This window comes from Macrobrachium rosenbergii, chromosome 3 (genome assembly GCF_040412425.1).
Source record: "Macrobrachium rosenbergii isolate ZJJX-2024 chromosome 3, ASM4041242v1, whole genome shotgun sequence".
NCBI classification, from domain to species: Eukaryota; Metazoa; Arthropoda; class Malacostraca; order Decapoda; family Palaemonidae; genus Macrobrachium; species Macrobrachium rosenbergii.
This window is the reverse complement of record NC_089743.1, coordinates 42,608,359-42,635,064: the sequence shown is the minus strand read 5'-3', so window position 1 is coordinate 42,635,064 and position 26,706 is coordinate 42,608,359. Positions and strand designations below refer to the sequence as shown.

The window sequence follows — 26,706 nt, the reverse complement described above, 5'->3', positions numbered from 1 at the left end:
ACCTGGGCAAGCTAACTGCTTGCATACCAGCCGAGAATTCAACTTCCGACTCAGCAATGACCCAATAGACAACATTTCATTCGAATTATCCCTTCTGAGTGAATAAGACTTGTGTGGCCCAGTGGATAACGCCCTTGCTTCCACCTGAGAGACCTGGTTCGATCCCGACGTGAGTCAGAAATTTATTTCTGTTCCACACGTGATTGTGTGTTGATGATTTATATCTTATTCACTCAGAAGGGATAATTCGAATGAAATGTTGTCTATTGGGTCATTGCTGAGTCGGGAAGTTGGGGAAAACTGCTGGTATGCAAGCAGTTAGCTTGCCCAGGTAATTTAAATAAAGTGCAGTTGCTCTCAGGTTCCAACTTTTTAGACTTGTGTGGCCCAGTGGATAACGCCTTATTTCCACCTGAGAGACCTGGGTTGATCCCGAGCATGAGTCAGAAATTTTTTATATATATATATATATATATATATATATATATATATATATATATATATATATATATATGTATGTGTGTGTATGTGCATGTGTGTGTGTAATTGGAATAGCCACAATGCCCTCTTAACTTTCTCGAATTTTTTGCGCTTTTTTGGATACGCTTGTCACTACAAAGCATTAAGATCCAAGTGCAAGAAATATGAAGAAATTCTGATGCCCGGTAACGGGAAACGAACCCGGGTCCACTTATCAGAACGAGGTTCGTTTCCCGCTACCGGTCATGAGAATTTCTTCATATTTCTTGCACTTGCATCTTAAGGCTGTGTAGTGACAAGCGTATCCCTAAAGAGAGAGAGAAGAATTCGAGAAAGTTAACAGGGCATTGTGGCTATTACAATTACTGTACATATGTATCTGGTAAAAAGTGACTAGTAGATTTTACATATATCTTCTTTTTCTTCTTCGTTTAACGTGCTTTTTCCCATTTTTCATATGGGGTAAGCACGATGCATTCCTTTGAAGGACTTTGATTTGGCGTTGGGGTAGACCGTAGCCTCGATCGGCTGCCCTGCCTAACATCGCTTAAACCCCGGTAGCACATGTGTATATGTATCGTGCCAAATCCCCAGCTCCCTTTCTCCCAGCAGCGAGGAGACATGAGCGGCTAGGCCGACAGTTCGAGACGTGTGAGGCGTCTGTTATGTTTTGAGAAGATGTTGGAGGGCTTTGTTTTGTGTGTGTGGATTTTACATTACATATATATTATATATATATATATATATATATATATATATATATATATATATATATATATATATATATATATATATATATATATATATATATAACATCTCATTTGTGTCCTGCACACTTAAAGTAAATTTGAATATTCTTGCAATATCGTCTATATAACATTGTTTTTCCAATTCAAACAAAATCCGTGCTTTTGCCTCGGAGGAACTGACGCCAAGATTTTTGTATCGCTGGAACATTAATTCGAGAATCTTGGTTGTCAGCCTAGAAATATTTCTGTTAAGGCAAGCAAAGGTCGTAGTCTTGCGTCTCTCTCTCTCTCTCTCTCTCTCTATATATATATATATATATATATATATATATATATATATATATATATATATATATATATATATATATATATATTATATATATATATATATATATATATATATTATATATATATATATATTATATATATATATATATATATATATATATATATATATATATAAATGCAGAACTGTTCTGAGTTCCCTGAAGGGGTTGTGAAAAGTATCGGATACAATATATATATTCAGAACTGTTCTGAGTTCCTGCAAGGTTAGAAAAAGTTGTGGATACAAATATATATATATATATATATATATATATATATATATATATATATATATATATATATATATATATGTTATGAGTTACAGATCAGACGGCAAGGCGCTCATTCATACGATGAAGCAGATAAAGGGCAGGAATACGATGCGATACGCATTTTGTTTTAATCCTACGTTTCGTGACAAGATCGCCACATCTTCAGGGATTTTACAAAATAAAGTATAATATGTTAACATAAAATAAGAGCTGATTATAAGATCCAATAGTTGAAAAAAGCTAAAATAATTTTAATGGTAAAATTACAACTCACAAACTTAAATTACATACACTTGATTAAAACTGAGACTAGAGGTAAAAAAAAAAAAATTATATAAACAAAACGAACATTTAAATATCTCGGCAAAATTATATATAAATAAAAAGAACGCCAACACATACAATAAAAGCAAAATTATACATTCATAAAACTACAGCTGAAGACAGCTCCACACAACCAACGTTTCAGCATCAAAGATAAAAACACACTAAAGGTAAACAACGTCAAGAGGTACAAAGACTGACAGAAAATTTAGGCTAAAAACAACGGGACAGCAGAGAATGGTTGTTTGGTTGTTTATTTGATATTTAAGTTTCAAAAACTCGTTAGTTCCTTTTTGATATTTAAAACGTCTCGTATTTCCAAAATTTGAGTTCCTTTGTTTGGCCAATAATAAAATCGTCGTATTTGATGGTGTTTACATTTGATAATGTGGTTCCTTATATAAGAAGTGGTTAATAGCTTACAACCAGTTCAATAACTAACGCCCTGATGAGAATCGGCCCTGACCCTGAGAAGACGCCGGGTAGATCCAATATATTTTCCCAGATTACATCTGGGACAAGTGTATTCATAAACGACGCCCGATGTCATCAAAGGGCAGAGCCGATCCTTAAACTTGAAGAGCGAGCCAGTGGTCTTAGGATTCTTAGGTATGTTTTTAGATTTTCTCCTGATCTTAGTAAAATTCTCCGAAAATTGTCGTTTAGTAGATACGGGAAACTGGCATAAAGAGGTTTAGGGACGTTAAAACGTAAAAAAAAACTTTTGTTTAGAAGTTTATTTAAAATTTTATAGAAGAAAGGAAAGCAGTTATTAGAGAAGTACTGGAGGAGAAAAGTAATTTTGTTGTGGAAGAGAGTCCAGCTAGAGGTAAGAGACAAAGCACGATAGAGCAAGGTATATATCGAGTTAAGTTTGAAATTGAGGAAACAGAAACTATAGCACTTGGAACCGAGACCAGTAAATGTTTTCTTTCTAAAAATTGTACAGAAACAGTCATTTTCCTTAAAAAATATCTAAGAAGGCTAATTTTGAATTTTGTTCTTTTTCTATTGTAAAATTGATATTATTATGGTAATTATTAGAAAACTCCAAGAACTGGTCTGCATCGAAATCATGTTTGAATAAGATAAAACGTCCACATAGCGTGAGTAGAACAGAGGGCGGAAGGCCAGGGGCACTGTCCAAAATGCGCTCCTGGAGCACATGAAAATGTTGAGGGCCAAGTGGAGACCCCATGGCCATGCCCTCAATTTGTTTCATCAAAGTTGACCATTAAAAACAAATGCCGTGTCCAGCACGGCCAATTCTAAAACTGCTTTAAAATTCGAGTAACTGAAGTTAAAATAAACAGACTCAGGTTCGGGGAATAGTTTATCTAGAATAATGTTTATGGTCTCTCTTACAGGTACGTTGGTAAATAGTGACTCGACATCAAAACTAGTTTTGCTGAGATATTTAAATGTTCGTTTTGTTTTTTTAATTTTTTTTTTTTACCTCTAGTCTCAGTTTTAATCAAGTGTGCATGTAATTTAAGTGAGTTGTAATTTTACCATTAAAATTGTTTTAGCTTTTTTTAGCAGCTCTTATTTTATGTTAACATATTATATTTTGTTTTGTTCTGAAGATGATGTTGTCACGAAACGTAGATTAAAACAAAATGCGTATGTATTCTGCCCTTTATCTGCTTCATCGTATATATATATATATATATATATATATATATATATATATATATATATATATATATATATATATATATATATATATATTGAGACACATATATATATATATATATATATATATATATATATATATATATATATATGTATATATATCGATATAGTTTAATGTCACGAAAAAAGCGGGAGAAAGAAGTTATCAACAACAACAGGCATACCTCCGTTTAATGACCGTTACATGGCCGAAGTTTGATAAGAAACCTGCACAAGTTTTGTGTTTGTAAAAAAATACATTTTTAGTTTTCTGTAAAAGAAAATTATTGTGACGGCTTTGTCGTCCGTTCGCACGTTTTTCAGTCCGCACTTTTTCTGTCCGCCTTTCAGATCTTAAAAACGATCGCAAATTGGTATGTTGATTATCCACCCTCCAATCATCAAACATACCAAATTGCAGACAATAGTTTTCATTTTATTTAAAGTTAAATTCATTCGTGTGCCTGACACTGATATAGGTACCAACAACACAATCCGGGTGGCAAGTTTCATGGGCCACTGGTTGAGTTTCTGAGTCTGTACAGACAACCGATCGCGCTGAAGTGACGCATTTTTTAATTCTTACAAATGGTTTGCAAAATTGACTCTGAGTCTGACCTTGTGACCTTTTTATTACGTTTCAGTGTGCCATTACCAGGGTTCATGAATATTCAGAGAAAAATGTAAATACTCTTGGTTTGCTGAGTTTGCCTAACATGAAGCGATCTACTAAGGGATTCATAGCCGATGAAACACGGTTTTTCGGCAACACCTTTCTATCAGAACATCGGATAAAGGTGAAAGTTGGCAAATGTATATTTTATAACCCTACCTAATTTTTGAAAGTGTTATTATTACCTAAGTTCAATAGTTCTGGTCTTTATCAGAGTAAAAGTGGGTTTCCTATGCCAGAGCCAACAAAATCATAGGTAAGGGCTTTGAACACAATAATGACGTTAACCTATGACGTCATGAGGCTCCACCCACAGTAAAGAGAAGTTTACATGGGGAAAACGTCTCTTCACTGTGGCTCCGCCCACTTGCCGATGACACATTCACTGATTGATATTAGTACCCATCCTAGGCTTCAGCGATATCAATGATGGCGAGCAGGATTTGTAATCGTTCCCTTGATTGCATTATCATTTGCAATTATTATTATTATTATTATTATTATTATTATTATTATTATTATTATTATTATTATTTTGTGGAGGTTTCATTGCAACTTCATAGCAGTTGTTGGGACTAAGTTGTTAGCTTGGAATTCTTCCATTTTCTTGATATTCGTATTGTTTCTACTTTACAAATAATTCATTGTATGTAATTCATCCACATAATGAACCAGTTTATAGCTCCTTTGTTAGATCTACATCTATTCAGGGCGGGAATACACAAAGACCATCCGTTTTGTTTTACCTCAGCTTTCGACACTATTTGCAGCAAGTCAGGAGCGGTCACTAGAAGTAGAATTCAAATGTAAAGCAATGATACCCTCATTTCCCTCAGTTGTTAGAGGTGTAAAGGTCAACGCCATTGTTTTATTTCAGTTAATGTAACCCATTGCTATTTTTCTTTGTTTTTTTTTTATTTATATCATATGGCACTCTCAAATGAAAGGTAATGGTAGGAGTCAAGATTTTGAGGGCAAGCTATTATTTACCTACTTAATATCAATCAAATGTAACACGATTTATATTAATATGCATGGAAAGGAAAATATATTGAAATCTGTTTCAATGAGGAACATATTGTTATAATCATTGTTTTAATGAATATGTTTTAGATATACAAATAAAACGTCTAACAGTACATAATTAATTTACAACTGTCTTCATCATCACTCTTGAGGAAGAAGTCATCATCCCCGTCCTCATCGTTGCTAGCGACGTCAGTGATGACTGGTTACACGCTCCCGTGGGTATCGTTCGACTTCCAGTACTCATCCTTAAAATGACGGGAGTGTCTAACAGCTCCTGCCCACACTTTTGGGGTGGCCAAGTAACTATTACCCACTATAGAAATAATTACCTATTCACGCTATAGTGAATCTTGTTACGGGTCTTGTTGCTTGTATACAAAGTGGCAAGCCGTAGCACAAATGCAGTCTTGCAACCACGGGAACAATTCCATATCATACTGGCCATTATCTAATTTGTTGAAGCCTAGACTGTGTAAGTTATCCATCCACCTGTTAGTGAGTTATATACCTACCTGGTGGATGGGGAGAGCCTCATGACGTCATATTATATTTACTTCACGAAATGTTTTAGAATCCTTGTCTGTGATTTTCTCGGTTCCGGCATCGGCTACTCCATTTTACTCTATAAATATCAAAACTATCGAACTTAGGTACTAAATAATACTTGCAAAAATTAGATAGGGTTATAGAATAAACACACTTACCAACTTTCACCTTTATCCGATGCTTTGATGAAAAGATGTTGCTGAAAAACCGTGTTTCATCGGCTTTGAATCCCTTAGTAGCCGTAATGAAGTCAACAAGTTTAATGGAAACATTAGTAAGATTCCTCTGTGAAAATTTAATTTGTTTGAAGAAGAGAAAGTTTATATTGCTTTTCGTTTTTTATTTTTACAACATTCTTATTAGATTCGCCTGAACTAAATCTTATCTTTTTTTCCTTTTCCAGGTAAGTTGCAGAACGACCTAGTTTCAGTGATGCTAGGTATGTATATTTTGCAGAGCTTGGTAAGACCTTCTAATGGGTGACCGTGTTGTATGGTCGCATTCCATCTTTATGCGTTTGCGTGTGGGCTTTAAGTATTTTTATTATATATTATATACAGTGTATATATATAAATATATATATCTATATATATATGTGTGTGTGTGTATGTGTATATATATATATATATATATATATATATATATATATATATATATATATATATATATATATATATATATATATATATATGTATGTATATCTATTTGTATATATAAATTATATATATATTATATATATATATATATATATATATATATATATATTCCTGTTCTACCTCCCTTCCTTGATTTAATAGGAATACAAAAAGAAAAAGCTTCCTCTTTGTTAAAGTAAGAGGACATATTAGGGAGGGAAGCAAACGAGCAGGAGTGGTTGTTCCCAAAACCCAACCGTCTAAAGGGGTAGGAATTGCAGTTTAGAGGCATATCCGACAGGGTAGGTTTTGCTAGGACCACCCTTAGCTAGTATCTTAAGCTCAGTTTTCTATGACCTTTGTACTGGCGAGGTTTTTGTCATTTTTCAGATGCTACCTGCGCCCCAGCCAAGGTGGTTTTGGGGAAGGAGCTTTGAAGCAAGTACCCACGCCATTGACCCAGCTTGAGTGAGTCTTGAGGCATCCTTCAGAGAGAGCGCACACACATCGGCGTCTCTCATAGCCCCACCTTTGTTCTCTCCCATTTTGTTGAACAGCCGGGGAAATTGCCATTTCAATGGACCCAGGCTTTCTGATGCCACTGATCACTGCATTTTCTATTCCAGCGGTAAATTTGAAGATGACAATTACTCCCAGTTCTCTTTCTTTTCGTCCTAACGCTACTTTCATGTTCCAAGTTTCCCACTCTCTTAAACAGCCACTGACTAAGAAAAATCCTTGTAAAACCATATCCCGTTTATGAAGTCTAATGTATGAATACAATCATTGTTGCCTAGTGAAATTGCATAAATTATCGTCCATGGTGTTAAAGTAATATTCTTGATCTAAGATTCATCCCTTGCAGTCAATTAATGATTAGTGAGAGGTCTTTGATATAGGAATGTTATCTGGACACGTTTCTTCCAGAATTTGGCACGCTATGGAACCTGGCCAGAATCTTGTTTGGAGAAGAATTACCGTCTTTGATAACAAGATCCTCAATTCACACACTTGAAATTGCTTATAGACGCGTCACAAGAGACCCTGAGCCGTTGCATTATTCACTCCTTTATGTTGCAATATCTTGTGTCCGAAGTGGAACGAAGTTGGAGCTGTTATTAGGTCCCGTAAGAACTAATGTATTTTACTTTGCTGAAACTATTTGTTTGAGTAATGTTGTTGATTTAATTCATGTGTTCAGAATAAATCGCTATATTCAGTAATCTAGTCTCAACTGACGACCTAATGGAGTTATGTTAAATTATCTGTCTTTTTTTTTGTGTAACTTTCAGCCTTAATTGATAGGATTACGTGTGTCTTAGGTTAAGCAAGGCAATATAAATCATTAAAATTAATATTTAAACTCCTCAGCCAAATGACCCACATAACAATATATATAAGTAAATAATATAAATAAGTATCGTAATTAAAGTAACCAATGCCATTTTGACCATTTTCCTTACAGTGTCTAAATAAAGAGCTGTCATTTCTTAAACCGACTGTATTTCGAATAAAAATTAAAAAAAGAAAACAAAACCATTTTGCATTCCTCCTCTCTCCGAATAATTTCGATCCCCATTACGCTGAGAGATGAGAGCCAACGGTATTGGCTTCCCTTAGAAGCAATTACCCTTTGCATATTCAATTATGGGGAGGTTTCACAAATAGACTCTCCAGCTCTTCGGGAAGAGGGATAGATACTGAAACAAGTAAAAAATGCGCCGAAGTTTCTTCTGTACAGCGTATACTCAAGGCCACCGAAAACAGACCTATCTTTCGGTGGTCTAGGTATAATGCTGTATGAGCCGCGGCCCCTGAAACTTTAACCACGGCCCAGTGGTGGCCTATCCAGTATCGTTGCCAGAAACACGATGATGGCTAACTTTAACCTTCAGTAAAATAAAGATTACTGCGGAGGATAGAGGGCTGCAATTTGGTATTTGATGATTGGAGGGTGGATGATCAACATACCAATTTGCAGCCCCCTAGCCTCAGTAGTTTTTAAGATCTGAGGGCAGACAGAAAGAGTGCGGACAGAATAAAGTACGGACGGACAAACAAAACCGGCACAACAGTTTTCTTTCACAGAAAACTAAAAAAGGGATTTGGGTCGAAATTTTTGGGCCATTTCTTGCAAGTTATTTATGGATGGTCCGGTTTTATAATGTTCTATTTTTAGAAGTCTTGTGTTATTTTTCTATTTTCAATTTCTGTTGATGGTTTTTTGATAGTTATAAGATATATTTATAACCAAATTTTCAATAATGGTTAAAATCTGACTCATTTATATTCGTTGTCTTCGTGCTTTTAAGGTTCGGTTTATTATATTTTATATCTATCAGTTTCAGTTTTATTATTATTATTATTATTATTATTATTATTATTATTATTATTATTATTATTATTATTATTATTATTATTCAGACGATGAACCCTACTATGGAAGAAGCCCACAGGGGTCACTGACTTGAAATTAAAGCTTACAAAGAATATGGTGTTCATTATTATTATTATTATTATTATTATTATTATTATTATTATTATTATTATTATTATTATCCAGAAGATGAGGCCTATTCGTATGGAACAAGCCCACCACAGAGGCTATTGATTTGAAATTCCAGCTTCCAAAGAGTATGATGTTCATTTGAAAGAGGTAACAGAAGGTAAGAGGAAATACAGAAAGATATTAGGAAGAAAATGAATTAGCAAGTTAATGGGTAAATAGATAAAAATACAAGTGTATTATGATATACGGTAGGGAAAATCAGGCATTTTTTTCCCATTAATTACCTAAAAAGAGTGGCTTTCAATGTCCAATAATGATATGATGGAATTCGAAATTCATAAGTCCACTTTCTGTACTGAATGGGATTTTAAATTTCAATGCGGGAAATTTTTCAACAAAAATTGATGAGAGTTTTAATGTGAAATATTTGATAGTGGTAATGGGGATGTTAATTCATCATCAGTGTCTCTCTCTCTCTCTCTCTCTCTCTCTCTCTCTCTCTCTCTCTCTCTCTCTCTCTCTCTCTCTCTCTCGCTTATACACCCATTCAGTACCTTTCGTTCAAGCCGTTTTATGACACTTTTTAAATTTATTTCGTAAAAACGTGAAAATAACATTGATATTAAAGTTTCACCCTTTTAACATGTTTGTAATTCACATCAGTATATATTTCTTCGTTTGGTTTCCTTTGTTCTTTTTTCGAAATATGAATACTTCCGATATGAGAAAATCCTAAGGCCTTGAACTCTTCGTAATTTTCTGTGTAGGACTTCAAAGGGAAGTCCTAGAGAAGGGGAAATTGTCTATTATACAGTATGTATATTCAGCTTCCGTTACCGGCAGAATGTTGCGTCATCCTTTTTCATCATACGCATCAACAAAGGTTCACCAAGGCCGTTTGAACCTTCGCAATCTCTTGACTTTTCCTCTACCAAGTATTTTTCACTCTAATTAATTTCCATAGAAATGCGATCTTCCTATGTACTTTCACCTACGTATTTTCCATAGTATATGAAAAATAAAAATGAGAAACAATACTCAGACACACCACCAACTGCCGAGAGCGACCAGATTTGCTGAGCAGCAGCACCAATATGCTATAAATGTGCCTCGCTGTCGAGCTTCTCAGTTCCAGAGGTCATTTATTCCTCACACCGTTGGACTGTGGAATAGCCTCCCAGAGGGTGTGCAATTGGAACCTCTAAAGTTCAAGCGAAGATGCAGTGTATTACTATCCTAAAGTAATTCTCCTTGTATTTTATAATTTACTTACATTTTTTGTATGTTTATTTATTCATTTGTTAGTTTATTTTTTTATAATAACTGATCTCTTCTTTTTGTGTTTCCTGTTCCTTCTGCTACTTCTCTCAAATGAACGCCATGTTCTTTGAGGGCTTGAATTTCAAGTCAGTGACCCCTTTGGTGGGCTTGTTCATTAAGAATTGGGGTTATCTTCAGAATAATAATAATAATAATAATAATAATAATAATAATAATAATAATAATAATAATAATAATAATATGAAGTGGGTAGACCTTCTTTTAAGCATGTTCTTTTAAAAAGAATGACAGCATTAGTGGAATTAACTTTATACAATTTTCAGTTCTTCCTACTATTCTCTTTTCTTAAGGCTGATATCTGCTAAGAGCTGGCATCAGTAACAACAACAATAATAATAATAATAACACTTGAAGGAAGACGAAAGCGCCTTCTATGAACTGGCGTCATGACAGCATTGCATTCCAGCATTCCCACTTCTTCTCCAGCCGTTGGATACTGCCACCGGGCAAAGAGCTATTGACTTGATTCTCTCCGTCAGTTAATGAACTCTCTGTTGAGATTCAGTTTGCCTACGTAATGTCTCCCTCTGCCTCTTCACAGGGAGATCAAGCATTGCTTGCCCTCACCCACTCCCCGTTTCAGAATGCTTGTGAAGCATCTATTGTTGTAGTGCAATGGAGAGGCCTCGGTTATTAGGGGGCCTCTTGTTATCTGTTCCAGAACTACCAATCAGTGATTTCTGGTCGGGTGGCAGTGGAGTTCATAAACAGCTGCAGGTGGTTTTATTTTAGGTGTTCTTTCAATTCTATTCTAAGTTTTATTGATGGCTGGTGCACTTTCTAGCTTAATTTCTCATTGGTTGTATGGTCCATTTACCATTAAAGTACAGAAGAGTAATGTTGTTCTGTAGTCACTGAGAATCTCGGCTTAATTATTTTTGTCAAAGTACGTAAACATTCTGTGTAGATCTTATGTCATGTACTTTTCCGTATTTTATTAAACAGTTTAATTATTCTAATTCAAATAATAATTACTCTGATTGTGGGAAAAATCAAATTCAGAGATTTTCCTATTAGCTTCTGTTACTTCTTTCAAATGAACACCATATTGGTTGAAAGCTTGAATTTCAAATCAATGGGCTTGTTCCATATGAATAGGGTTCATCTTTTGAATAATAATAATAATAATAATAATAATAATAATAATAATAATAATAATAATAATAATAATGTTTTTAAGAATATCACTTCATAAAACTGCAGACATCATATATATACCCGTTGAATCTATAATGGAATCATACGTATATAGCTGTGTCTATACATGCTTATGTATCTGCATGTTTATTTATCTGTCTGGACCTTCCTTAAAAGACAACATTCACTGTCGCATGTTTTGATCTGTAGCTCCCTCTGTATACGCGCACACACACACACACACACACCACCTCCCTCTTTATCAGTGGTTCTTAACCCCAGGGTCGCGCGCCAGACCATTTCAATGGGTCCCCAAGGGTTATAATTTTATGGGCTTATTATTTTCCCAATACTTTTATTGTTATTATTAGAGAAAGTATTGTATTAAGAATACATAATTCATTAATATCTAAGCAGAACATTATAGAGACTTAGAACATTTAATTGAGGTCGGAAATCTTCCCAGCATAGACACTTGCCTTTTATTGAATTTAACGGCCGTTGATTCTCTGCATGTAATTTTTGTTTCTGTAACACGTTTTCATAAGCATAATTATATAAAAAGAAAATGTTTATGAGGGCATGGGTCGCCATGGTTAATTTGGACAAGATTTTGGGTCATTGCCAAAAAAAGGTTAAGAACCACTGCTCTATATATTGTAACTATCGAAATCATTTTTAATTTGAGTAGTTCATTTTACCCTTTATTATGTTTGAAACCTTCGCAGTGCATTTTATGGTCGTAATACATTATGACGCTAATTAAATTATAGCCTTCTCTCTCCCTAGGCTTTTCAAATTCCTCATAAAATTTCCACCTCCAATTAGTTTTTATACCTCAGTATTACGCCAAATTATAAGAGTGTTTTTTATTCCGAACCCTTGAGCAGATTGTCAACATAAAACTCAAATGTAGCTCCCCAGAGAACAAGTGGTATTGTTCCAATTAGGAAATTTTTTTATATATAAAAACAAACTTTCGGTTTTGTTATTTAGGAAAGACTCCCGTAAGGCATTATGATGTAACGGGAAGTTTCTGTCTAAAAAATGATAATCATATTTTGCCTAAGACTACATAATTCGCACCAATTTTTGCCTTTATCTTAAAAGAGCTATATTTTATGGTTCCTTAGTTATGAAGGATGTTCTTGTGCAAAGCACCGCCATAAATAATATCAAATCCGATATTTTAGTAGTTTTTGTCTAGTGGTGTTACAATATCGAAGGTCAGTAACGAAAGAATAGTAGGGTATAAAGAACAGTAAGATTTTATGTTGTTGAAGCTTACGTTCTGCTTAAAGTTTTTTTTTTTTTTGCTATTTTGTCGATTGCTTGCAAAGGATTATATTCTATCATTGTAAAAAACAATTTTATGTGTGATCTCAAGCCTACTTTTGTTAGTAAATGGGGGGGTGGGGGAGAAAGAGAGAGAGAGAGAGAGAGAGAGAGAGAGAGAGAGAGAGAGAGAGAGAGAGAGAAGGCTATTGGTTTTATAAAATCTATTTGGCTTTTAACCAACGTGCTTATAGACCATTAGCAGATAATATAGGAAAATATTTTACAAGGCTTTTTCCAATAGGAAAATGTGGCAGTCTCTCTCTCTCTCTCTCTCTCTCTCTCTCTCTCTCTCTCTCTCTCTCTTAAATGCATTTTCATTTTACTGAGCTTGTGTTAGAGGTTTGCATTATTAGTCTGACCCATTTTTGAAAGTGAATCCATCAAATCACGCTTTGCACTCTTTTCACTTTTAGCTTTGCTTTGCTGAAAAAGATTTTCACTCATTTCACTACTTTCACTCTTTTAACTCTTCACTCCTTTCGCTCTTTTCAATTTCATTCTTTCACTCTTTTTATTCCTTTTACTCCTTTCGCTCTTTTCACTCCCTTTACTCCTTTCACTCTTTTCATTCATTTTTTACGACTTTCACTTTTTTACTTTCTTCTCACTTTTCATTCCTTTTTACTCCTTTCTTTTCCCTTTCATCCCTTTTGAAAATTGGCCTTTCTCCTTTTTACCTTTTTACTCTTTTCACTCTTTTCACTACTTTCATTCTTTTCACTCCTTTCATTCTTTTCACTACTTTCACTCTTTTCACCCCTTTCATTTCTTTCAATCTTCTCACTCCGTTCACTCTTCAGTCTTTTCATTCTTTTTACTCCTTTCATCCCTTTCACTCCTTGCGCTCCTTTCACTCCTTTTACTCTTTTCACCTGCTTTTTCACTCTTCTGTTGCCATAAACTTTGTCTCTGGAGTACTTTCTTGTAATATCTTCATAAACTTTCTGTACTTTCACTCTTTTCGCTCCTTTTACTCTTTTCACTCCCTTCATAACCTTTCTGTACTTTCGCTCTTTTCCCTCCTTTAACTCTTTCCACTCCTTTCATAACCTTTCTGTATTTTCACTCTTTTCACTCCTTTTACTCTTTTCACTCTTCCATAACCTTTCTGTACATTTTTTCTTACTTTTCTTTTCTTTTTTTTTTTATTTGTCTTCTTTTACTTTCTTTTCTTCTCTTCATAACCTTTCTGTGCTTTCACTATTTTCACTCCCGCCGTTGCGTTTTTGAAGTCGCCCTGCTTTTTGAGAACATTGTCGTCCTCTGTCGGTCTGTTGCCGTGAAACCCTCTCTTGTCTCTGGAACTAAAAGAAATAGAAAATGCAGAACAAAAGATTCCCCTTGTAAAATCTAGAAGAAATGACACACAAAATATCAGACTAAAATTTTTATTCTCTGCAAAAAGATGAATCTCTAAGAATTCGATTCTCTAACTCTTACTCAGAAAGATAAAAGGGAATTTCTAGAATTCAATGAAGATAATAGCAGAAATAAGAGATGAAAATACTGAATCTCTCAGATATAGATATTCTCTCGATATTCTCTCTCTCTCAGCAGCAGGACTCTACCTCTCTCATTCTCTCTCTCAATATTATTTTAGATGCAGGCAAGATTTATGATGAGCATCTCTCTCTCTCTCTTTCAAAAGTGGTTTCAAGACAAGAGCAAGTAATTATCTCTCTCTCATCTCTATTATGAAAGTATATGAAAGGGTAATGAAAAAAATATAATGAAACATTTAATGAAAAATCTCTCTGCATTTGCCAAATGACCAGGGTGTTGCGACAACGAAAAAAAGATGGCGACTTCATTGTCGTTTTGCGATATATACATTTTTTCTCTTACTTTCTCTTGTTCCGTCGTTCTCCCTTTTTTATTTGTCTTCTTTTTTAACTATTCTCGTTCTTCTCTTCACTTTGATGATGATGATCATGATGATGAATATTCTTGTAGCTGGCCGTTATTGACGCGCCGTATTCATGCGTATGTGTGTATTGTGTGAATGCGTATATATATTTTTTTTTCATGGAGAAAATTTTAAATCTTTATCAAAGTGAATGAGGGAGCTGCTTTCCGCGTCAGGCATCGCTTCCCCTTTTGTAATTAAAAGAATTGAGAGAGAGAGAGAAAGAGAGAGAGAGAGAGAGAGAGAGAGAGAGACAAAGAGAGAGATCCCAGACCATCCAAGACTGGGGCGGCCTCATCGCGCAACTAAGAAAATAAGAGAAAGAGAGACATGTTCCTCTTGCAGTTAAAAAAGGAATAGAAAAAAAGACAGACAGACAGACAGACAGACAGACAGACAGACAGACAGACAGACAGACAGACAGACAGACAGACAGACAGACAGACAGAGGTAGGGACAAAGACAGACAGAGAGACAAAGTTTCTTATCTACCTTTTTTCTTTCTCTTGGTTTCTCTAGAAAGTTCAGAGCCTTTCAACTGAAAAGACTTTAATACGTCATTCCCCCAGTATGATATTTACCATCATCAATATTATTTTTATTTTTATTATTTCTTGCTTTTCCAATGCATAAATCTTGGGTTTGTCAAGTACCTTAGCTTAGCTGTAATACATCGGAATATTAGTGGTTGCTCTTCCCATCACTTTTGTAACCAAGGTTACTTATTATTTTATTGTATGTTCTTTTGAGAAATTTCTTTATTCTCGCCGCTAGGAATGAAAATAAAGGCCAGGTCAGATCCAAGACATGTTGATTTTCCAGCAGTTATATAATGGTTGCTGACGACCAATTAGCCTGTCTGAAATGTTCTGGAATGATTGCGTTTTAATTTGATATCTTGTACTGTAGGACTTCATCTTTTCTGGATTTCAAAATTTTTTAAAATCTAGAAATCTTTGACGAAAAATACATAAATAGTGACGGAGTTTGTGGCAATTTTTACAAGTTTTATGGACTGGAAAATATTGTAATATTGTTTTTTATCTTCAAGCATATTATTATTATTATTATTATTATTATTATTATTATTATTATTATTATTATTATTATTATTATTATTATTATTATTATTATCAGAGACATCAGAATTTCATCGTTATCTCAGGAACATGATATAAGCACATGAGGCGTAGACGTCTCCATTCCTGAACATACCAGGCGGGCTGCCTTCGTCTCCAAACAACAGGAAGACAATAATTGTTTACGTGAAGCTCGGAAATCGTCATTAAAAAATAGCTGGCATTCCCGGCTCACAGGCTGACTGTGCCAATGTTATTGTTGTTGTGTTTGAGACAAGGAGGTTTTTTGTTGTTGCGTGTCTTTGCATTGTGGGACTGTTTTCCTTGTTGTTTTTGCTCGTGTTTTTGCTTTAAAACAGTTCCTCGTAGACCGTCTTGTCTTTTAAAAGAAATGGACAGTTTCATATTATGTAGATGTTGTCAGTGGATACCTTTTGAAATCGGATTGTTTTTATTATAAAAAGTGGAGTTTTATTTCATTTTGAAGCACTTATTTGTAAAGGAAATCTCTCTCTCTCTCTCTCTCTCTCTCTCTCTCTCTCTCTCTCTCTCTCTCTCTCTCTCTCTCTCTCTCTCTCAGTGCACTACAAACACCAATATGTGCTTACCGGCTCAGCTCTATTGGATTTCAATTAAGTTCCTCTGTGTGGGATTCACGGAATTTTAGTGGATTTAAACCTTCATATCAGTGGTTGGATTTACTGCTTACCAGTTGTTTAGCCAAGAGATTCTGGATTACCGGCGCCTGTACACACATACACATTAGATATGAATATAATATAATATCTATCTATATATATATATATATATATATATATATACATATATATATACATATATATATATATACATATATATATACATACATACATACACATATATATATATACATATATACAAGCACACACACACATATATATATGCATATAATATACATATATGTATATCTATATATAGATATGTGTGTGTATAAACACGGCATCTGTCTTACATTGCCTGCGGCAAAAAAAAAAAAATAAAAAAATGCCTTTGTGTGTGGCGAGGGTAATTTGGTACTATGCCAAATAGAGATAAAACTGCAGGCGACAGTGACTACAATGTGCTGTTAGATTAAATAATGCAGTATTGACTGCATACTGTTATATGTGTTTTCATCATATATATATATATATATATATATATATATATATATATATATATATATATATATATATATATATATATATATGTGTGTGTATATATGCATGTAATTACATATAAATAAATATATATGTATATATAGCATATATATATGTATGTATGTATTTATGTGTGTGTGTTTGTACGCGGGCGCATGTGTTTTCATGTGAGCTGGCATGCAATATACACGGTACACGCTTGTGTATGACTCTGGGTGTAGCGGAAACTTTGTTTGTACACAGATATGTACGAAAATATGCTTGTGCATAGTGCACCCATATGCTGAATGAATATAGACATTTTTTTTTATTTTTCCATTAATTTCTTTTAATTTAAATATTTATTTATTATCGGCCATTATGAACGACTCCATAATGATCCACATCATGTCATCAATTTGGAAATCAAATAAGAGTCCATTTCCCGTCAAGACTTCATCAATCAATTCTATCGAATTTCTCATTTTCTCCTTTATTCATTTTCCTCATTCGTTCCTTATTTGTTCCTTGTTCATTCCTTGTTCGAAATAAACTCCAAAAATTCCAAAAGTCATCTGACCGCAAAGGGAAGCTTCAGGTTCCAGCTGGTGCCGCTGCCTCTCCTCTCGGGAGCCTTTGGAGCCTTGAGCTGCGTCGGATTAGACCAAAGGAATTCCCGGCAATATTCCCAGCTGGAAATTGGAGGTCGGGAACGGAGATGTGGCTGGTCTTGGGAATTCTGTTTTCTGTTATATTCTGATCAAGAAGGATAACTTATTGTAAATACACTGTTTAATCTCTCATGGCTTTAGGCTGTGAATCTCAATAGTGCTTTTTATTAGTTTTCTGGAAAAGAAAACTATTGTGCCGGCTTTGTCTGTCCGTCCGACCTTTATTCTGACCGCACTTTTTTCTGTCCGCCCTCAGACCTTAAAAACTACTGCGGCTATAGGGCTGCAAATTGGTATGTTGATCATCCACCCTCCAGTCATCAAACATACCAAATTGCGGTGTTCTAGCCTCAGTAGTTTGTTTATTTTATTTACGGTTAAAGTCAGCGATGATCATGCTTCTGGCAACGATATAGGATAGGCCACCACCGGGCCGTGGTTGAAGATTCATGGGTTGCGGCTCATACAGCGTTATACCGAGACCACCGAAAGATAGATCTGTTTTCGGTGGCCTTGATTATGCGCTGTACAGAAAACTCGATTGCGCCGAAGTAACTTCGGCGCATTATTTATTTGTCAGTATCGTATTCTGTAACTCCTGTCTTGTACCTTTTGCCGTGCAGAATGATTTCCGAGTCCAAGAATCTGTTTTTCGATTCCCGATAACCCTCCATTTCAATCCTCCATCTCAATCCATTTCGCTGAAAGGTCGGTGACATCGGGTAGACCTATACCGAAGTATATAGGCTACGGAACAAGAGACGAACTCTATTCATGCTGTGTGATAGAATACGGTTGAATACAAATGTTTTAACATTCATCTATTTATAATTATTTATTAAGTCACCGGCAGAGCAAGTTGCTTCTATAGTTCTGCTCAGAAGTAGACAGAGCCAAACTTATTTTTGCTGTTCGACAACCAGAGAAATATAGAGCAAGTTGCCTCAATAGGTCTGTTCGTAAGTAGATAGAGCCAAACCTATTTATTCTTTTCGAGAACCTGGGAAACGTAGAGCAAGTTTCTTCTGTAGTACCGTATTTATTCTTTTCTAGAGCCTGAGAAATGTAGATCAAGTTGTTTCTATAGGCCTATTCATAAGTGGATGGAGCCAAACATATTCATGCTTTTCGGTAACCTGAGAAATGTACAGCTAATACCTCAATGCATTTCATTTGTTTCCTGCAGGAACTAAAAATCAATGCATTTTTCCAATAAATTTAAACTAAAAATATCAGGTTTCTCAAAAGCATAACTATAAAAAATCTTTCGTCTTTTTAAATCACAAAGGAAATGTTGACGATGAAACATTTCAGTGTATTCAACATTTATTTATATTTTCATTTTCATAATGACAACATTGCAACGATGCTCTGCTGTTTGATAGCTAAAGGCTACGAATACCGTCAGCTAAATGGCATAGATCATTTCCTGAAATAAAGGTGATAATTAGATTATCAATAACCTTTTTATCCGCTTTCATGTCAAGCGAATGTAGCACTGGCTTTTGAGTTGATTAATTGATAGTTCCAACTAACTGTCTGAGGGTTCTAGTCCACTGATACCAGTCGAGTTGTTATTGTTTTTGGGTAAAGCTTCTCTCAAACTGTGAGGCCGGCAACCTCAACTTGTGCCCTGACTGGATCTGGAAATAAACCGTTTCTGTAGACTTTCCTGGGGCCTCACGTAATGGAATGGTTTATTTGACCTACAGCACTGCTTTTGGTTACTGAATACGATCATTTTTTATGTAAAATATTGTCACGTGCAAGAAAATAAATATAAACAGCCACCCTACATATTTAGAGTCATTTTCAAAACAAATTCACAATTTTGTGATTTGCAAAGAATCTCGTTTGTGAGAAAATATTCAAAAGTGTCTAAACACATCACGTCTCGGGCACTGTCTCAGTTTATTAGTAATAATTGTCTAACTGTCACTGATACTGGTTTTTACGTCACTGGTGCTGATTTTTACTCTCTCTCTCTCTCTCTCTCTCTCTCTCTCTCTCTCTCTCTCTCTCTCTCTCTCTCTCTCTCTCTTACGTAAGCCTCCATTCTGCCAAAGTACCGCGATGGAATATTGACCAGTACCAGAGGTCTGTTGTTCTCTTTCCGCAAGAAACCTGTCCATCTATTCTCCTGCTATTGTATGGAGTAATTCTTGAGGATTCTGCAATATCAGCTTACTGGACAAAAGCCATTAGCCATAGTGTATTAGCTTAATTATTGTTTGTGATTGTGTTTACTAACTGATCTTCTAGGTGTTAAATTGAAGGACGCACACCCTTTGTCATGGTGGATTAGTTTATGAAATATTTTTTTACTTGTTTCTCTTCTAGGCAAGGGTAATTTATATTTCTCTGTGATAAACTAATTCTCTGCTTGTAGTCCTTTTTATATATATTTATTGGTTCGATTAGTTTTGAACCTTGATTTGTTTATATTTTTTGAGAACTTTATCATCAGCTTTTCGATCAGTCCCTGTACCCTCAATTAGCGTCCTGTCCTTTGTCATGGTTTCCTTATCTTCCGGTTCCTTTGGCCCTTTTTGCATTGTGCAGGAGGCCTTTTCATTTTCAGATATATATATTTTTTGTATTTTCTAAGAATCTTTCAAAGTTAGGCCTCACTCGTTTCATCCCATTCGCTTTGTTGCGTGTCTGGAAGGAAGGTTTTGGGGGTAGGGGGCTGATGGTTTGTGTGTTAAGGAGAGGGGAGGAGGGTGGGGAGGGTGTCAGGTCTAGATGAGACTGACCATCACAGTGACTTTTTTGCAATTTAAAAGGTCGCGTCAGCAGCGTCAACATTTTGGGACTCAGGAGTCTGCCTCGTTGACGCTTTATTTTCCTTCCAGAATACCTTCGACATTTTCCCCAGCAAAAGATTGTGTGTGTGTGTATGTGTGTGTGTGTGTGTTTCTGTCTGTGTCTATATGTGACGTTTGTCTTTATAGATTTTCTTCTGTACTTTTTGCAAACACTGGTGATAGCAACCTCTGGTCTTTTCGTACTATGATTTACAATTGCAAACTAGTTGTAAACAGGTTTTTCGTTTATGTGCTTGTTTCTGTTATAAATTATTAAATTATTGAATGTGATGTCATACCGCTTCCACTTAGGCAAGACCTTTACTTAAAGCATTCCATATTAAACAACAAATCACCTCATTTGTTGTTTAATGTTATGTAACAATTCGTCCCTTTTTTCGTATGCATTTCTTCAATTGTTTGAGCCATCTGCATAGACGGTGATTTTATCATTGACTTCTTGTTCCAGCAAAGTATCAAGTCTGTCTCTCTCACCATTCAGGATGTATGGTAAGAGAGACACAATTGATACTTAACAGAAACAGGAAGTCAATGATAAAATCACCATCGATAAAAATAACTAAAAAAAATCGAAGACATGCATATTCGACACTTTGTCAAACAATTAAAAAAATGCGCCAAAGTTTCTTCGACGCAATCGAGTTTTCTATACAGCGTATAATCAAGGCCACCGGAAACAGATCTATCTTTCGTTGGTCTCAGTATAATATTGTACGCGCCGCGGCCCATAAAACCCTTAGTCGGCCGTGGTGCCCTGTGCTGTTGCGTTGCCAGAAGCACGATTATGGCTAACCTTAACCTTAAATGAGATAAAAATACTGACGCTAGAGGGCTGCAATTTGGTATGTTTGATGACTGGAGGGTGGGTGATCAACATAACAATTTGCAGACCTCTAGCCTCAGCAGTTTTTAAGATGTGAGGGCGGACAGAAAAAGCGCGGACGGACAGACAAAGCCGACAGACAAAGGGACGAATTGTAAGTTACAGTGGCGTCTGTTGCATAATTTCCACGTCACAAAAACTAACTTATCAAAATTTGAGAATTTCAAATCATCGAAATAACACAAAGAAATATTGTCCTTCATGTCTTGAAAAAGGAGCATTTTCTATCGATAAAAAGGACCATTCAGTTTTATATTGCAATTTCACGCAGACTCGACCCTATCAAACAATGGAGGTCCAAGTTGGAGGAGCTTTTATATCGCTGGAGTCTTTCCGAAGATTCATCTTGAAGTCAAGCTTTCATTATCTTCGTTTTTCAAGTAGTCTGTTTTTTGTTGTCTAGCGATGTTACGTTGCTGGAGATTTAAAAAAAAAAAAAACAATGGTTTAAGGACTGGCTATTAAACGAAATTCAGATGAATATACCTTTTAAGATCTGTAATTGGGAATGACATAATTTTCATCACTATTTGTGTAATTACTGTTGATTATAGAGGTTCCATCCCCGCAGATTCTCACTCTGTCCGTCTGTCCGTCTCTCTCTCTTCTCTATGTGTACAGTATATATATATATATATATATATATATATATATATATATATATATATATATATATATATATATATATATATATATATATATATATTTATATATATATTTATATATATATATACAGTATATATAAATATATATATCAGAACTGAATTTTTTTCTGCATCTTCAGTTGCAAAGATAATTAGTAAGGCGAAATAAATTTTGTCTTTTATTTACCATCGCTTAAATTCTTAAAAGTTAGCACCAGCCATAAGAAAATTGATGAAAGTTTATAAAAATTTGGAAAAATACATCAGTACCCAATTGCAAGCCTTCGATTTTATTTTTATTACTATCATCATAAACGCAGTATGGCTCAGTGTGCTATTCAGCCCGTTTTGTAATACCGTAACTCCGACTGCATTTATTTAAAGGTTAGGTAGGAAAGACGTGGAATTGTCAGGCGAGGGAGGGACGGGAGGAAAAAAGGTCACAATTTCAGCGGCTTGGTCACGGAAGGCCAGAGGTCAAGACAATTTGCGAAACATTGGCAGAGCGCTTATATTTCCTTTTACTGCCCTCTCTATCCTTCTCTTTCGACCTCCGTGTAGACTGATTTTGTATGGAATATAAGTCGATTTTCATTTTTTTATTTTTTTATATGTAATATGTCTATACAATCATCCATAGGCCATAGAACACTCAGTTAATTCACCATCACTCACCTTCTTTATATAGATGGAAATATTACCGTGACTTGTCACTACGAAGCCATAGATCCAAATGCAGAATTACTTCATATTCTGTTGTCCGGTAGCAGGATTCGAACCCTCATCCTGAGTACCAGAAGAGGAGGGTATGTTTTCACCATCAGGCCATCATCATCCGTTCTTGTCACGTGGCCAGTTTACCTTAGAACACTGTGAACGATCTTTTCAACTGTGCTTACCATCTCCGTCGTATCTACTGTATATTTCTCATCCTTTTTCATTTTTTTTATAATCCGCGGTATCATTACAATAAAAACCTTTTCCGTGATTTTTTTTATTTCACTCCAAATCCCTCCCCCCCTCTCTTTTATATATATATTTTACGATTGCTTTTGTTTTTTCAAAGATTAACTTTATGCCAATGTGATCTCTGATGTGTGACCTCTCTTTCATGAAATGGATAGCGCTGAAATCTCTCTCTCTCTCTCTCTCTCTCTCTCTCTCTCTCTCTCTCTCTCTCTCTCTCTCTCTCAATACCGACAATAGCTTTTTAGAGTTATATAAGTGTGTCTGCTTACGCCTCGTGACGTCCTGAAAAAGTAGATGATATTGTAAGGGATTATAAGATCGGTTACCTTGAGTTGGACGTTTTCTTGCCATATATTGTGGTGTGTGTGTGTGTGTGTGTTTGTGTGTTTATAGATTAACCAATGGAAGTATTGTGTACTACAGTACGAAGTACCTGGCCGTTTCCATTGACGGAAGATGGCTCATGGGAACAGAAAGATCATCAGTTATAGCAACGTTAATTCTTTCATTACTGAATATAACATGAACTCTTTTGTGGAGCCTTTGGGGCATAAACCGCTTTATAAGCTTACAAAGATGCTTTTCGTGCTCAGGTCGGTGAATTGACCTCTTTCTGATACTCAGGATGCTGGTTCGAATCCTGCCACTGGACATCAGAATGATTTCGTGTTCTTGCTCTCGGATCTAAGACTTTGTAGTGACAGGTGTGTCCAAAAAGTGTGAAAAATTCGAGAAGTTAAGGGGGCATTGTGGGTATTACAATTACATGTCATGAGCACTTTGTAACTCTTCCCTGGCCCCCTACCAATACACACACACACCCACAAACACACACACGCACAGCCTACCACCGCCATTTTTCATTCACGTCCATGTTTCCACAATGTTGAAACTTCTATTCTAACACCTCTTGACACTCCTTACTTAGTATACAGTACTGCTTTGTGTCCCTCTACCTTGATATATAGATATATACTGTGTACATATTCTGCATAATTAGAAAACTTCTCAACTTTACCCGTAGCGCTTTTCAGAATACTGAAGTCACAGTGCCATTAAAAGCTATAATGAACCAAAGCAAAGTTGGAAACGCTTCAGATGCGTTTTCACAGCTTAAGCATAAAACATCAGGTAAAGACATTAAGAAACAAGTAAAAAATGCTCCGAAGTTTCTTGGGCGCAATCGAGTTTTATGTACAGCGTATAATCAAGGCCACCGAAAATAGATCTATCTTTCGGTAGTCTCGGTATAATGCTTCATGAGCCGCGGCCCATGAAACTTTAACCACGGCCCTGTTGTGCCCTGTCCTATATCGTTGCCAGACACACGATTATGGCTAACTTTGACTTTAAATAAAATGAAAACTACTGAGGCTAGAGGGCTGCAATTTGGTCTGTTTGATGATTGGAGGGTGGATGATCAGCTTACCAATTTGCAGCCCTCTATCCTCAGCAGTTTTTAAGATCTGTGGGCGGACAGAAAAAAGTGCGGACGGGCAGACAAAACCAGCTCAATAGTTTTCTTTAACAGAAAACTAAAATTAAGGTCTCGTAAGTTTCTTCTTTTGCCGTTTAAATTTAACCAGCATTCTGTAAGTTCTCTTTTTATTTTGCTAAGTCTCTCCACCCTCCTTCACGATTATGGGTCTCTTCTTATCCTCCAATTCCCCTGTGCCCTTCTTTGCTTCCATTATTCACCAGCTGATCATCACCTCTCTCTCTCTCTCTCTCTCTCTCTCTCTCTCTCTCTCTCTCTGTAAGGTCTCCTCCTCCTCCTCCTCCTCCTCCTCCTCCTCCTCCTCCTCCTCTTCTTCTTCTTATTTAGACGACTTGTTTTTCACTTCGTAGAACTTGATGAGTCAAGTTTCAAAGAAGAATTATCTCTCTCTCTCTCTCTCTCTCTCTCTCTCTCTCTCTCTCTCTCTCTCTCTCTGTGTGTGTGTGTGTGTGTGTAAGGTCTCCTCCTCCTCTTCTTCTTCTTATTTAGACGACTTGTTTTTCGCTTCGTAGAACTTGATGAGTCATGTTTCAAAGAAGAATTCTCTCTCTCTCTCTCTCTCTCTCTCTCTCTCTCTCTCTCTCTCTCTCTCTCTCTCTCCTAACCCCAACCCTTGCTCATTCATCTTTGCATCCCATCCGGTCGGTAAAACCATTTTTCGTCACGATATAACTATCACGTCAAACTCCCTTTTATATTTTTAAAGGTAAGGACTTCGTTCGCTGCCATTTGTTATTGATGGTGGCTGAGGGATCGGGGGTTTTGTATGAGGAGATTACGGGGCACATAACACCACAGATATTCAACTTTTGCTTTTTCCTCTTCCTTCCTTTTCCTCTTTCCTCCTCCTTTTCCTCTTCCTCGTCCTCTTCTTCTTCTTCTTCATTTGACGAATTGGTGTTCGCGTCGTAGTACTTAGTAGGTCAAGCTTCAAAAAAAACTTCTCTCTCTCTCTCTCTCTCTCTCTCTCTCTCTCTCTCTTTTAGGCGAATTGGTGTTCGCTTCGTAGAACCTGATAAATCAAGTTTCTGTGTGTGTATATGTCTTTTTCTTCTTCTTTTTCTTCTTCTTCTGCTTCCTCTTCTTCCGTTTCCCCTCATTTTTCTTATTTTTCTTCTTCTTTACACGAATCGGTGTTCTCCTCGTAGTACTTGATAGGTCAGGCTTCAGTAAAGAATCTCTCTCTCTCTCTCTCTCTCTCTCTCTCTCTCTCTCTCTCTCTCTCTCTCTCTCCTTCTTCTTCTTCTTCTTCTTTAGACAAACTTGTGCTCGCTTCGTAGTACTGATGGGTAAAATTTCAATGAATTTCTCTCTCTCTCTCTCTCTCTCTCTCTCTCTCTCTCTCTCTCTCTCTCTCTCTCTCTCTCTTCTTCTTCTTCTTCTTCTTCTTCTTCTTCTTCTTCTTCTTCTTCTCTAGACAAACTGGTGTTCGTTTCACACAACTTGATATATCAAGTTTCAAAAAATAATCTCTCTCTCTCTCTCTCTCGTGGACCTCCTCCTCCGCCCTGAAGCTGCATAAGAAAGCTCGTTTCCGCAAGATTACTGTGGATCGATGGACAGATATCGGCGTGTCAAAAGGCGCCTCTCTAATCTGGCAGACAACTTTAGCTGATTTCAGTTGTTTTCGAGAAAAGGCGTCGTTCCTGTCTCGTCTTTAGCGAATTTGATATTATTCAAGAGTATTACTAAATTATTACTCATTTAGCGTTGTCTGGCAAAGGTTATGCTTGATAATAATAATCCTGGGTATCTGTATAGTATTTTCTTAATGTGGAACACACTTATTCTCCATGGTTAACTATGGCAGAATTTTAAACAAGAACTTGCTGAATAACACAGTGTACTTATTATATTATAAGTTCGAGCCACTTGCAAAATTACTTGAGTATCGTTGATAATAATAAGAGTGATAATCATTAATAATAATAAGAATGATAATTATTGATAATAGTAACCATACTAACCAGATAACCCAGCCTTAATTGTGCATAATGACCAATAAACCTCGTCATGTGAGGGATTGCCTTGAATGTG

The 26,706-nt window shown here is 35.8% G+C and overlaps 1 protein-coding gene and 1 long non-coding RNA gene across 5 annotated transcripts in view; both read left to right on the top strand.

Moving 5' to 3' along the window:
• The window catches only part of LOC136854726 (calcitonin gene-related peptide type 1 receptor-like), a 1,171,018-nt gene that overhangs the window by 977,742 nt on the left and 166,570 nt on the right, over positions 1-26,706 (top strand). The window lies entirely within an intron of this gene.
• On the top strand, positions 6,877-8,245 carry LOC136828383 (uncharacterized). The gene is made up of 2 exons (XR_010850021.1): positions 6,877-7,337; positions 7,637-8,245. It is a non-coding gene; the product is annotated as an uncharacterized lncRNA (long non-coding RNA).